The sequence below is a fragment of the Pipistrellus hanaki genome (genome assembly GCF_964339955.1).
Source record: "Pipistrellus hanaki genome assembly, chromosome: 7".
Lineage (NCBI taxonomy): Eukaryota > Metazoa > Chordata > Mammalia > Chiroptera > Vespertilionidae > Pipistrellus > Pipistrellus hanaki.
In genome coordinates, this window is record NC_140509.1 from 67,542,942 (window position 1) to 67,553,644 (window position 10,703).

The window sequence follows — 10,703 nt, forward strand, 5'->3', positions numbered from 1 at the left end:
GATTTTTTAAAATGTTTTTCAGTCAGGCAGTGGGGAGTTTTATGGGCTTTTTAGCTCATTTTCTGATAATACACACTTGGCTTAAGATCCACATGTGTCAGCTGTTATCAGCTGCCCGTGTGCGTCACTGAGTTCACTTTGTGGTATTATCTGAGGCCAAAGGAAACACAGAGGAAATCATCACAGCAGCTCCACACATTTTAATCAATTTCATAAAAAGTCTGCTCCCTCACTGGTATTTTTTTCCCACACAGCAAGCCTATTAGAGCAAAATTTTAAGTGCGAAACAAAATAAAATTTATATGAATTCTGATAGCTGCTAATTCAGCCTTAAAAAGAGAATTTGTATGACGTCAATAATTCTGAAAAATCCTTTAGTTCCAAAATTTTCATTGACCTTTTCCACAATAGTGTCACACTTTAATTTACAGCCATTTCCAGTCTTTCCCTCTTTCTTTCACACCTGATCAGGAAAAGCTTCATTGCCCAGAAGCCAAATTAAGGCCCTCCCAACACACACACACACACACACACACACACACACACACACACACACACATGTTTTTCAAAACTCAGTTTTAAATGGAAATGATAAGCAATATTATCATTATATATGCCATGTATAAATTGCTCTATAACATGAGATGCTAGAATTATTCCATTTATTTTTTATTTTAAACTAGAGGCCTTGTGCACGAAATTCGTGCAGGGGGCGGGGGGTTGTACCTCAGCCCAGCCTGCAGCCTCTCTAATCTGGGACCCCTCAACGGACCTTCATTTTTTTCCTCCAGGAGTGTGGTGGAAAAACCCTAGATCACCTTCTTGGATTCTTCTAACCCAAATTACCAAGAACATGCAAGCAGCCAGCCCCACCATGGGCCTCAGGCTGGGGGCATGCAAGGACCTGCAGCTCATGCAGCCCTTGGGTTGTGTCCACTGGGCCAGGGGCATGTCCCTGCCACCCGGTGGTGGCCGTCGGGGTCTCCGCACACCCCAGAGGCCAGCAGCCATACCCCTGTGGATGGTGCTGGGCTGGGGGCATGGACACAAACTGCTGCTTCGTGTGCACGTCTTTGCAAGAGGCTGGGGAAGGCCAGCAGCCAGCCCCACCATGGGCCTCAGGCTGGGGGCATGCAGGGACCCTGGTCACCCCTAACTGCCCTCCCCTGCTGGTCTAGTCTCCCTAACTATCCTCCCCTGCAGGCCTGGGTCCCCCCACAACTGCCCTCCTTTCAGGCGTGGTCCCTCACAACTGCCCTCCCCTGCAGGCCTGGGTCCCCCCCCCCCCCCAAACTGTTCTCCCCTGCCGGCCATCTTGTGGTGGCCATTTGTGTCCACATGGGGGAAGCTATCTTTGACCACATGAGGGCAGTCATCTTGTGTGTTGGAGTGACAGTCAATTTTCATATTACCCTTTTATTATATAGGATTGATCCTGGATCTGAGTCCTCACCCACCTGAGTAATGAAGCAGTTATCAATATCAGTCATTGGTAATTTTTCCCTTTTAAGGGGCTGAACAAAGACCTCGGGGCTGACAAGATAAGAGGAAATGGGGAGGACCCAGGTTCTTATTTCATGGTGGTTGCCATCTTATTGTCTTTCTTTGAGCACAGCGTTTGCCACAGCATGCTTCTCCTTCCCCATAATCAGGCACTGCTGATGAGGAGTCTAGAGAAGGCAAGGCAGTCCCTTCCCGGGCCTTTCAAGGGGCATTACCCCAAGAACAGGAACACTGATGCTGCCCACAAGGCAACAATGTCTAGAATTTCACCTTTACAAATGCCTTCATGATAATTCTCCATGGGACCAGTCAGCTCCCATTTGTTTTCCTTTTTTTTTTTTTTTTTGTGGTGGATAAGTCTGCTCCACTAGAGCAGGGAAGAGGTGGGTCATGGAGGAAACTGCTCCATTAAATTATTAATACCTTGTCCTGTCACAGTTATTAAATGTTTCGGTCGCTTGTCCAAGTTTCCTTATGGTAATAAAGAGTGCGTGTATGAATACTTATTTTCGTGCTTGAAATAATTACAGTAATCCCTTGCCAACCATGCTCATGAATAGTTCTGGGACTGTCAAAATGGTTGGCAAAACTTTTTCATATAAAATAAAAGCTTGGACAGAAAAAAAAGTTTAAATGGCTAAATATATATAATTTTCAAAGGCAGAATAAAATAAAGTATTCTCCAAAACAAATCATATTTATTATTAAAAACATGTTCAGGTGGGGTATCTTCATGAGCTTCTTCTTTTAAAAAAAATATATATATTTTATTGATTTTTTACAGAGAGTAAGAGAGAAGGATAGAGAGTTAGAAACATCGATGAGAGAGAATCATAGATCAGCTGCCTCTTGCACACCTCCTGCTGGGGACGTACCTGCAACCAAGGTGCATGCCCTTGCCCAGAATAGAACCTGGGACCTTTCAGTGCGCAGGCCAACGCTCTGTCCACTGAGCCAAACCGGTTTCGGCCATGAGCTTCTTTCAGTTGTTTTAGAACAGTGGTTCTCAACCTTCCTAATGCTGTAACCCTTTAATACAGTTCCTCATGTTGTGGTGAGCCCAACCATAAAATTATTTTTGTTGCTACTTCATAACTGTAATTTTGCTACTGTTATGAATTGTAATGTAAATATCTGTGTTTTCCGATGGTTTTAGACGATCCTGATAGTGGTTCTCAACCTGTGGGTTGTGACTTTATATGTTATCAAGATGATTAAGAAGTATTATTTTCCCAGATTAGTCTTCCATACATTTCTTGAAAGGATAAAATTTTAAAGAGCTTTCCTCATGGCATACCTCAATAGACCTACCTGTCTGAAAGAGAAAAGAGGATTTAGCATTATTTTTCTGTATAAAGATCATTGAAGCACCTGTTAAAATTCCAATTTTTGGCTGCAATCCCTGATGATTTTGAGTCAATAGGTCTGGGGCAGTACCCAGAAATTAGTATTTTGTAGATCTACAAAGCTTAATAAGTGATTTTGATATCCTGATTTGGGAGCATGGGTAAAGGACAGAACTAAAACTTACATATGTAAAAGATTTCAGATATTAAAAATTTGTTATAAAAATTCAAATCACTATAAGTATGCCCTAGAGTTTCAAAAACTATAGTTGGCAAGATGTTACTATAATTTTATGAGATATAATTTTATATAGAGAGCCCTCTGCTTTCTGTTATAGAGGCAAAATATGTTAACAAAATTTACCATTTTAAGCACCCAGTTTAGGGGCCTTCAGCACATTCACATTGTTGTGTGACCTTCCCCGCCATCCATTTTTAGGACTTTTCATCTTCCCTAACTGAAATCTTTACCCATTAAATACCAACTCCCCATCCTCTCCCACCCCTCCATGCCCTGGCAGCCACCATTCTACTTCCTATCTCTGCGTGTCTGTCTACTCTAAGTACCTCATTGAAGTGGAATAATAGAGTATTTGTCCTTTGTGACTGGTTTATTTCACTCAGCATTATGTCCTCAAGGTCCCTTCATGTTGTAGTATATGTCAAAATGTCCCTTTTTAAGGCAGGATAATACTCTATTGTGTGTACATATCACATTTTGTTTGTCCATTAAATCCATGGATGGACACTTGGGCTGCTTCCACCTTTGGACTATTGTGCATTATACTGCTATGAACATGGATAGATACACCACTATCTGTTCAAATCTCTGCTTCCAATTCTTTTGGATATGTGGCCAGAATGAAATTGCTGTAATTCTTAAAGTACTCTTAATAAGAGAAAGGAATGTCTGTTTGTATTTTACCTGAGAATTTTCATGCTGATTTTTTTAAAGTGACAAGTGTAAGACTGACCTCAGATTTGTGACTTTTCTCTTCTGGCTATTTCCTTCCAGGTCTCTACATTTAGGTTTTGTTTGGTTTTTTCCATTTTCAACATGCTCTCCCATGACAAGTTTACCATTCCCGTTACTTCAGTTATTTTCTCTTGCTCGTAGTTTCCAAATTCACCTTCAAGCCCTGGGCTATCTCCTCCAATTTCTGTTGTCTGATGAGCCATATCTTTGTGAATGAATAAGCTATTTCCCAGGAGCATCGTTCCACTGGCCATTTCCTCTCTCCCCTGAATTTTCGACCTCTCTAGTTCCATCAGCTCTTTCCTCAGAGGCTGTGACTCTGTTTAAAAACAGAAACTCCTGCTATATTTGAAAGCAAAACCACTGAAGCCCATGTTTCTTCTTTTTAAAAATATTTTTTTTGTTGATTTCAGAGAGGAAGGGAGAGGGAGAGAGAGACAGAAATATCAATGATGAGAGAGAATCAATGATTGGCTGCTACCTGTATACCCCATACTGGGGATCAAGCTGGCAACCTGGGCATGTGCCCCAACCAGGAATCAATCCATGACCTCCTGGTTCATAGGTTGACACTCAACCACTGAGCCATGCTGGCCAGGGCCACCTTTCTTCTTTTAATGGTCCACCAAACCTATTTCAAATGCTAAACATAGGCTCCTGCGTGCACACATGCACACACACACACACACACACACACACACTTGGCCTTTGTTCTAATTAACGAGAGGGATGGTGTGTTCACCTTACATTTTACCCTAATTAGTAGATCCAATAACCAGGGAAGCAGTCCTAGTTTTCAACTGAGACAGAAAATAAGAGGTCTTTCAGCTCAAGATTAAAAACAGGACTGTGTTATTTTCCTGACCCTTTTATTACTTAGATAACATGTATACTTCCAAACAAATACCTCACTTTTCAAAGACACACACATGCATATATACATGCATGTGCGTGTGTGGACATGCGCGTGCGCGTGCGCACACACACACACACACACACACACACACACACACCCTGCACCCCCTCCTACACACACACACACACACACACAGACACCCTGCACCCCCTCCTACACACACGCACACACACACACACACACACACACACACATACACACCTTTCAAAGTAGCAGCCTGCTTCAGACATTTGCTCGTGCCTAAAGCACAGATCCCTGGCCAGGTTCCCTTGTCCTGCCTGCTGCCTATTGCAGAAGCAGTGGAATCACTTGCTCAAATTGACCAATGGCCAAATGGCCTGAAGCTGGTTGATGTCTCAGGCCATCCAAGAACCAAAATGCATAAACCATGCTTCAAAAAAACCCACTGGAGTCTCCAAAGTCAGACTTTTAATTCACCAGGCATGCTGACAAATCGTGTGCTTACTCCCTCTGGCTGTAGAGCTGTGGCAGTGGAGTGAAAGATTGAGCAGGTCAAGATTGAGCTTCAGATGAGACTCTATCACCAGCTTCTGCATGTAAAACAGTATTTGGGGAGGAAAAGGTAAGTCTCTTATTAAAGGGGTTTTTTTAATTAGAAATCCTTACACACTTTACTCCACACCCCATTGAAAGACTTTATGTCTCACACTCTCCTTACCTTTACTAATGAAACCTCACCCGAAAAACCTTCAATTTCTTGTTCCATTCTCTCTAACCACCACTGTATTTCCACAACAGCACTGGAGCTACTCTTCCAAGACCAGTAATATAAAACAAAACACAGAGAAATAGTAGTAAATCTATTAAATTAGTTTCTTTAACAAATTATATTTTGGTGGTGGTTCAGTAAAGCTGGCAATTGCACGCATAGTAATTGCACTCTAAAAGTACAAGATCCTCATACTTCACCTGGACACCTTGGTAGAGCACCCAGACCTACGTCCGGGTCCCAAATCTTCATGGCCAGGCCTAAAAGGCCAACCCAGGGCCCAGGCCACAAACCTCCAACGCTGGGTTGTACCTAGGGACTAGATTTCTATGGGTAACCCCAAACTATTCCATAACCCACATGTTCAGGTGAGGCACCAGACTGCTCCCGGCGCTCAGACTTCCCTCTAGGCACAAACTGCCCTCAAAAACCTCCAACTGGGGCTCACACCTACATGGTAGCATTTCTTGTAAAACTAAAAATTATGGATATCACTCAAATGGTCCTCACAGAGATGGGTTAAATAATATGGCATACTTACTCAGTGGAATACACTGGCATTCAAGAAAAAAAGAATTGGTAGCTGATCTAAAAATGCTCAAAAATGTACTTCAAAGGAAAAAGAAAAAGAGTCCTAATTGGAGAACAGTATGTGAAGTATTATTTCTATTTTTATTAAAAATACACATTCCTATATAGATATTTAAATAAAGGTATATCTATTACTGCTAAAATAGGTTCTTTCTGTGGAACAATACAAAAAGAATTCTGCTTTCTGTGTTTTGCAATGTTGTGGGTTTTTTTTTTTAAACATTTATTACTACAATAAGAAAAAAATAAAGATTCATATATATTTTAAGACTCTGTCCCATTTGCCCTTACTGCAGCATTTTTTATAACTTAGTTTCCTGGAAATCCTGTGCAATGCTGCCAGTACAATAACAATTCAGAAAATGTCACTCCTCTTTTAAAATCTTCTGTTAAGCATTGTATTCCAAAATTTTCTACTTTGAAGTCCTAACCCCCAATACCACAGATTGTGAACTTATTTGGAAACAGAATCATTGCAGATGTAATTAGTTATGTTAATATGAGATCAGTAGGATCTCTAACCCAATATGACTGGTGTCCTTATAAAAAAAGGGAAAGTTTGGACACACACACACACACACACACACACAGAATGGGTTCAAACTCCATAATCCACCATTAAAGACCTTTCTTGCCTTTCCCGTGTCATTCACTGGCCTATACAATCTTTCCAGATGGAAATATCCCATGCTTTCTGACTTAATATTTTTGTTTACACATTATCTCTTTCCACTCCATACATAAAAACATTATAGTATATAAAATTAGCAACACAAATTATAAAACATAATCATGGTCTTGTTTTTGTTATTATAATAATATTTATTTCATGGAACTTTATCCTTTCCTTAAAAATTTAGCTGAAACCGGTTTGGCTCAGTGGTAGAGCGTTGGTCTGCGGACTGAAAGGTCCCAGGTTCGATTCCAGTCAAGGGCATGTACATTGGTTGCGGGCACATCCCCGATAGGAGGTGTGCAAGAGGCAGCTGGTCGATGTTTCTCTCTCATCGACGTTTCTAGCTCTCTATCTCTCTCCGGTCCTCCTCTCTGTAAAATATCAATAAAATATAATTTAAAAAAAAAAATTTAGTAACAACACACTTTGTTAAGACAGTCTGCCTTTAAAATTTGCCTCAAATATTAAAGATTTATACAACTCTTCATATACTCCCCTTTTTTCCCCTCCATTTTTAACAAATATCCACATATCTCTTTTCAATCTATAAAAATTGTGCTCATCTTCCTAAATTGCTAAAATATTACTACCTCTCCTGATTATCTTAATACTAGAGGCCTGGTGCACAAAATTTAAGCACAGGGGGGCCCTCAGCCCAGCCTGCACCCCTCCAATCCAGAACTCCTTGGGGGATGTCACAGGGATCAGGTCTAAACTGGCATTCGGACATCCCTCTCACAATCAGGGACCACTAGCTCCTAATCACTCACCTGTCTGCCTGCCTGATCGCCCCTAATCACTCCACCTGCCTGATCACCCCTAATCACCTCTGCCTGCCTGATTGCCCCTAACCGCTCTCCCTGCCTGCTTGATTGCCCCTCAATGCTCTCCCCTGTTGGCTTGATCACCTCTAACTGCCTCAGCCTTGGCCCCCGCCACCATGGCTTTGTCCAGAAGAATGTCCAGAAGATGTCTGGTCTAATTAGCGTATTACCCTTTTATTATTATAGATCAGGGTTTCTCAACCTTGGTATTATTGTTGACATTTTTGGCCAGGTATTATTGCTAGGGGGTAAAGATGCTCCTCTGCATTCTAAGATGCACATCTGCTCTCTTCCCATTAGATTCTGGTAGCACACCTTCCTCCTTTCCTCACACCACCAGTTGTGACAGCCAATATGTTTCCAAAAGTTTCCAAATTAGCCTCTGGTTGGGAACCACTGACCTATAAAGCATTCACACATTCCCTTGGGCCATAATAACATCAAAGGCTTCATTCTGTGTTGCCAGTGAAAAGCTTTTATCATAGTTCACTTTATTTTCCCACCTCACTTTTTCCCCACGTGAAGGATGAGAAAAACAGTATCAGAAAAAATGGAGGTTTTAGAAATAAAATAATCATATTGTGCTTTGTTTGGTTGGCAGAGAATTATTCAGCATTGTTGTTGTTAACATTTCAACAAAACTTGGTATTTATTAGAGAAGGGAAACAACTATAAAAGATAAATGTGTTCTTGTTCTATTATTTCATTGGTTATATGTTAAAGAAAATGAAAATCTCTCTCAAGGGCTTCCTAATGGAACCCAGTGATTCACATTTCTCAGGAATAGACTTCACAATCAAATGGAAAAAAGCAAAAGAAAAAAAAAAAAGCAGTTCTTCTAAATGAACAACAATACCTTGTAATGAAGCAAAATCTAGCAACACAAAACACAAATAACCTGTTCTAATACTTGCCTGCCGTTGGCTGCTGGTGTGCAGCCAACATTTAGCTGTCGCACTTGGAATGACTGAGGAGTGAAATCAGCTCTTGATTTTTCATGCTAATGGAGACAAATATATCTGACCTAGAAGGTCATCCATCTCCATCCATAAACTCAAGTGTATGAGAAATTTATATTTATGACTCAACCTAATTTCTATGTCAAGCCATGATGCTGAAGGCAGGGTTAGGAGGTTGTGAAAATTCTATTCAGTACATTTAGGACTCTCTTCTCTCCCAACACTATCTGGGAATTTTGCCATTTCCCTGGGTTTCTGCCAAGAAAGGGCCCTCAGGCTAGTCTGGAACACAGAGAGAGAAGGGGAGGTACAAATGGAGGCCCTGGGGCTGCAGTCTGCCTCCTCTCCTGCATCCTTTCCCCAGTTGTCCCAATCAGCTCTTGCAGCCCTGCCAGCAGGGATTCTGGGTGGGACAGGTGGGCCTGGCAGAGTCCAAAGGAGAGGCTCTAGCAAGGCCTCAAGGAGTTCCGTGGTCTGAGGTGGGACTGAGGCCCACCCATTAGTATTGTCATCACATCCTATTGTTTTCCTTTACTCTTTTTATTTTTTTAAAATTTTCCTATGTGATTAATTTTTTATTATTTTTAAATATATATTTTTTTATTTATTTTTTACAGAGAGGAAGAGAAAGGGATAGAAAGTTAGAAACATCTATGAGAGAGAAACATTGATTGGCTGTCTCTTGCACACTCCCTACTGGGGATGTGCCCGCAACCAAGGTACACGCCCTTGACCAGAATCGAACCTGGGACCTTTGAGTTCGCAGGCTGACGTCTTATCCACTGAGCCAAACCGGTTTCGGCTTCCTTTACTCTTGTCTCCTACATATACTTGGAGAATATTTTCCTCCATAGAAGGGGAAACAACACTCACCCATGATATTTCTCTCAAATAATTTGTCTATACACAGAGATTCTCCATTGTCTTAAAGGTGTGAACTTTTGCCAGAAAATTTCTTGGATTTGGGATTGTTGTTTTTTTTTGTTTTGTTTTTCTGTTTTTTTCCCCCCATGTTACATCCTTTTCCTGAAACACTAAGCAGAAAACAACTTCACAGTTTAAATGGCTGGGAATGGGATTAATCAATAAGATTTATATTCCTAAAAATATTATAATCAAAATGCTAAATGTATTTTTATATTCTTATAAAAATAGATATTTGATATTATTTGATATTGAGTCTATATTTGATAATGTCTGATGTTTTGAAACTCAGTCCAAATAGAATAATAAAACACATGATGATACTTTCCCCACCTGAACACCTTTGTGCATTTCATCTAAATTAAAACATTCATTAGTGCTGCTACTGTGTACATAGAGATTGAAGAGACTATAAGAGATAAATCATATATCATGTAGGTATTTAGGATATAAAATCATAAGTCCTGAAGTCTCTCAGTATTTATACCTAAAGAACATATAGGACATGTGTTGTAAAGTTAGTCCTAGACACCACTTGCTTCTCTGAGCATCTAAAATTTCTCCCCAAACAAGACAAATTTGAGTCATAGAGATTACTATTAAGACAGATTTCCTGTCTCCTGCCAGGCGGCTTCTTTTTCTACCATAAAGCCAAATATTGGGAACTAATTAATTCTGTTCCCCACACCTGGAGTAGGATTTCTTCCTAGCAACTTTAACAGTGACGTTTCTTTGGCTGCAAGCAACAGAAACCAATTCTAACTCACTTAAGATTACAAAGAATGCACTGATTCCCATAGCTGGAAATCCCAGAGCTAGAATGACTTCATATAAATTTGATCAATACCTTATCCTTAGGGGCTGCGAGATGGTTCCTGACATCACAGGCTCTCACCAGCAGCAGCAGAGGGAATAGCCAGCTTTCTCAATTGCTCCTGGGCCTTTTGACATTTGATCCTGGGCCTTTTGCTGAACTAGGCACTGCACTCATGGAAATAGAATCACACACTGATAGTCTAGGGCAGAGGTCAGCACACTTTCTGTAAAGAGCCAGAGAATAAATATTTCTGGCTTTGTCAGCATGTGGTCTTGGCCACAACTACTCAACTCTATTATTGTGGCACAAAACAGCCATCTATCTATATAAAAGCCAAGCAACTGGAACACCGGAATGACTGAATGACTGGTGGCTATGACATGCACTGTGGTAGCCAAATGGCTCGATCGGGGGCCCCAGTCACCTCCACAACCTCTCACG

The 10,703-nt window shown here is 40.9% G+C and overlaps 1 long non-coding RNA gene across 1 annotated transcript; it reads right to left on the reverse strand.

The window, feature by feature from the left end:
- Positions 1 to 4,212: 4,212 nt before the first annotated feature.
- On the reverse strand, positions 4,213 to 10,391 carry LOC311625256. The gene is made up of 4 exons (XR_014795459.1): positions 10,293 to 10,391; positions 5,421 to 5,513; positions 4,913 to 5,292; positions 4,213 to 4,851 (listed from the first exon to the last, which is right to left on the reverse strand). It is a non-coding gene; the product is annotated as an uncharacterized lncRNA (long non-coding RNA).
- Between the last annotated feature and the right edge of the window lie 312 nt (positions 10,392 to 10,703).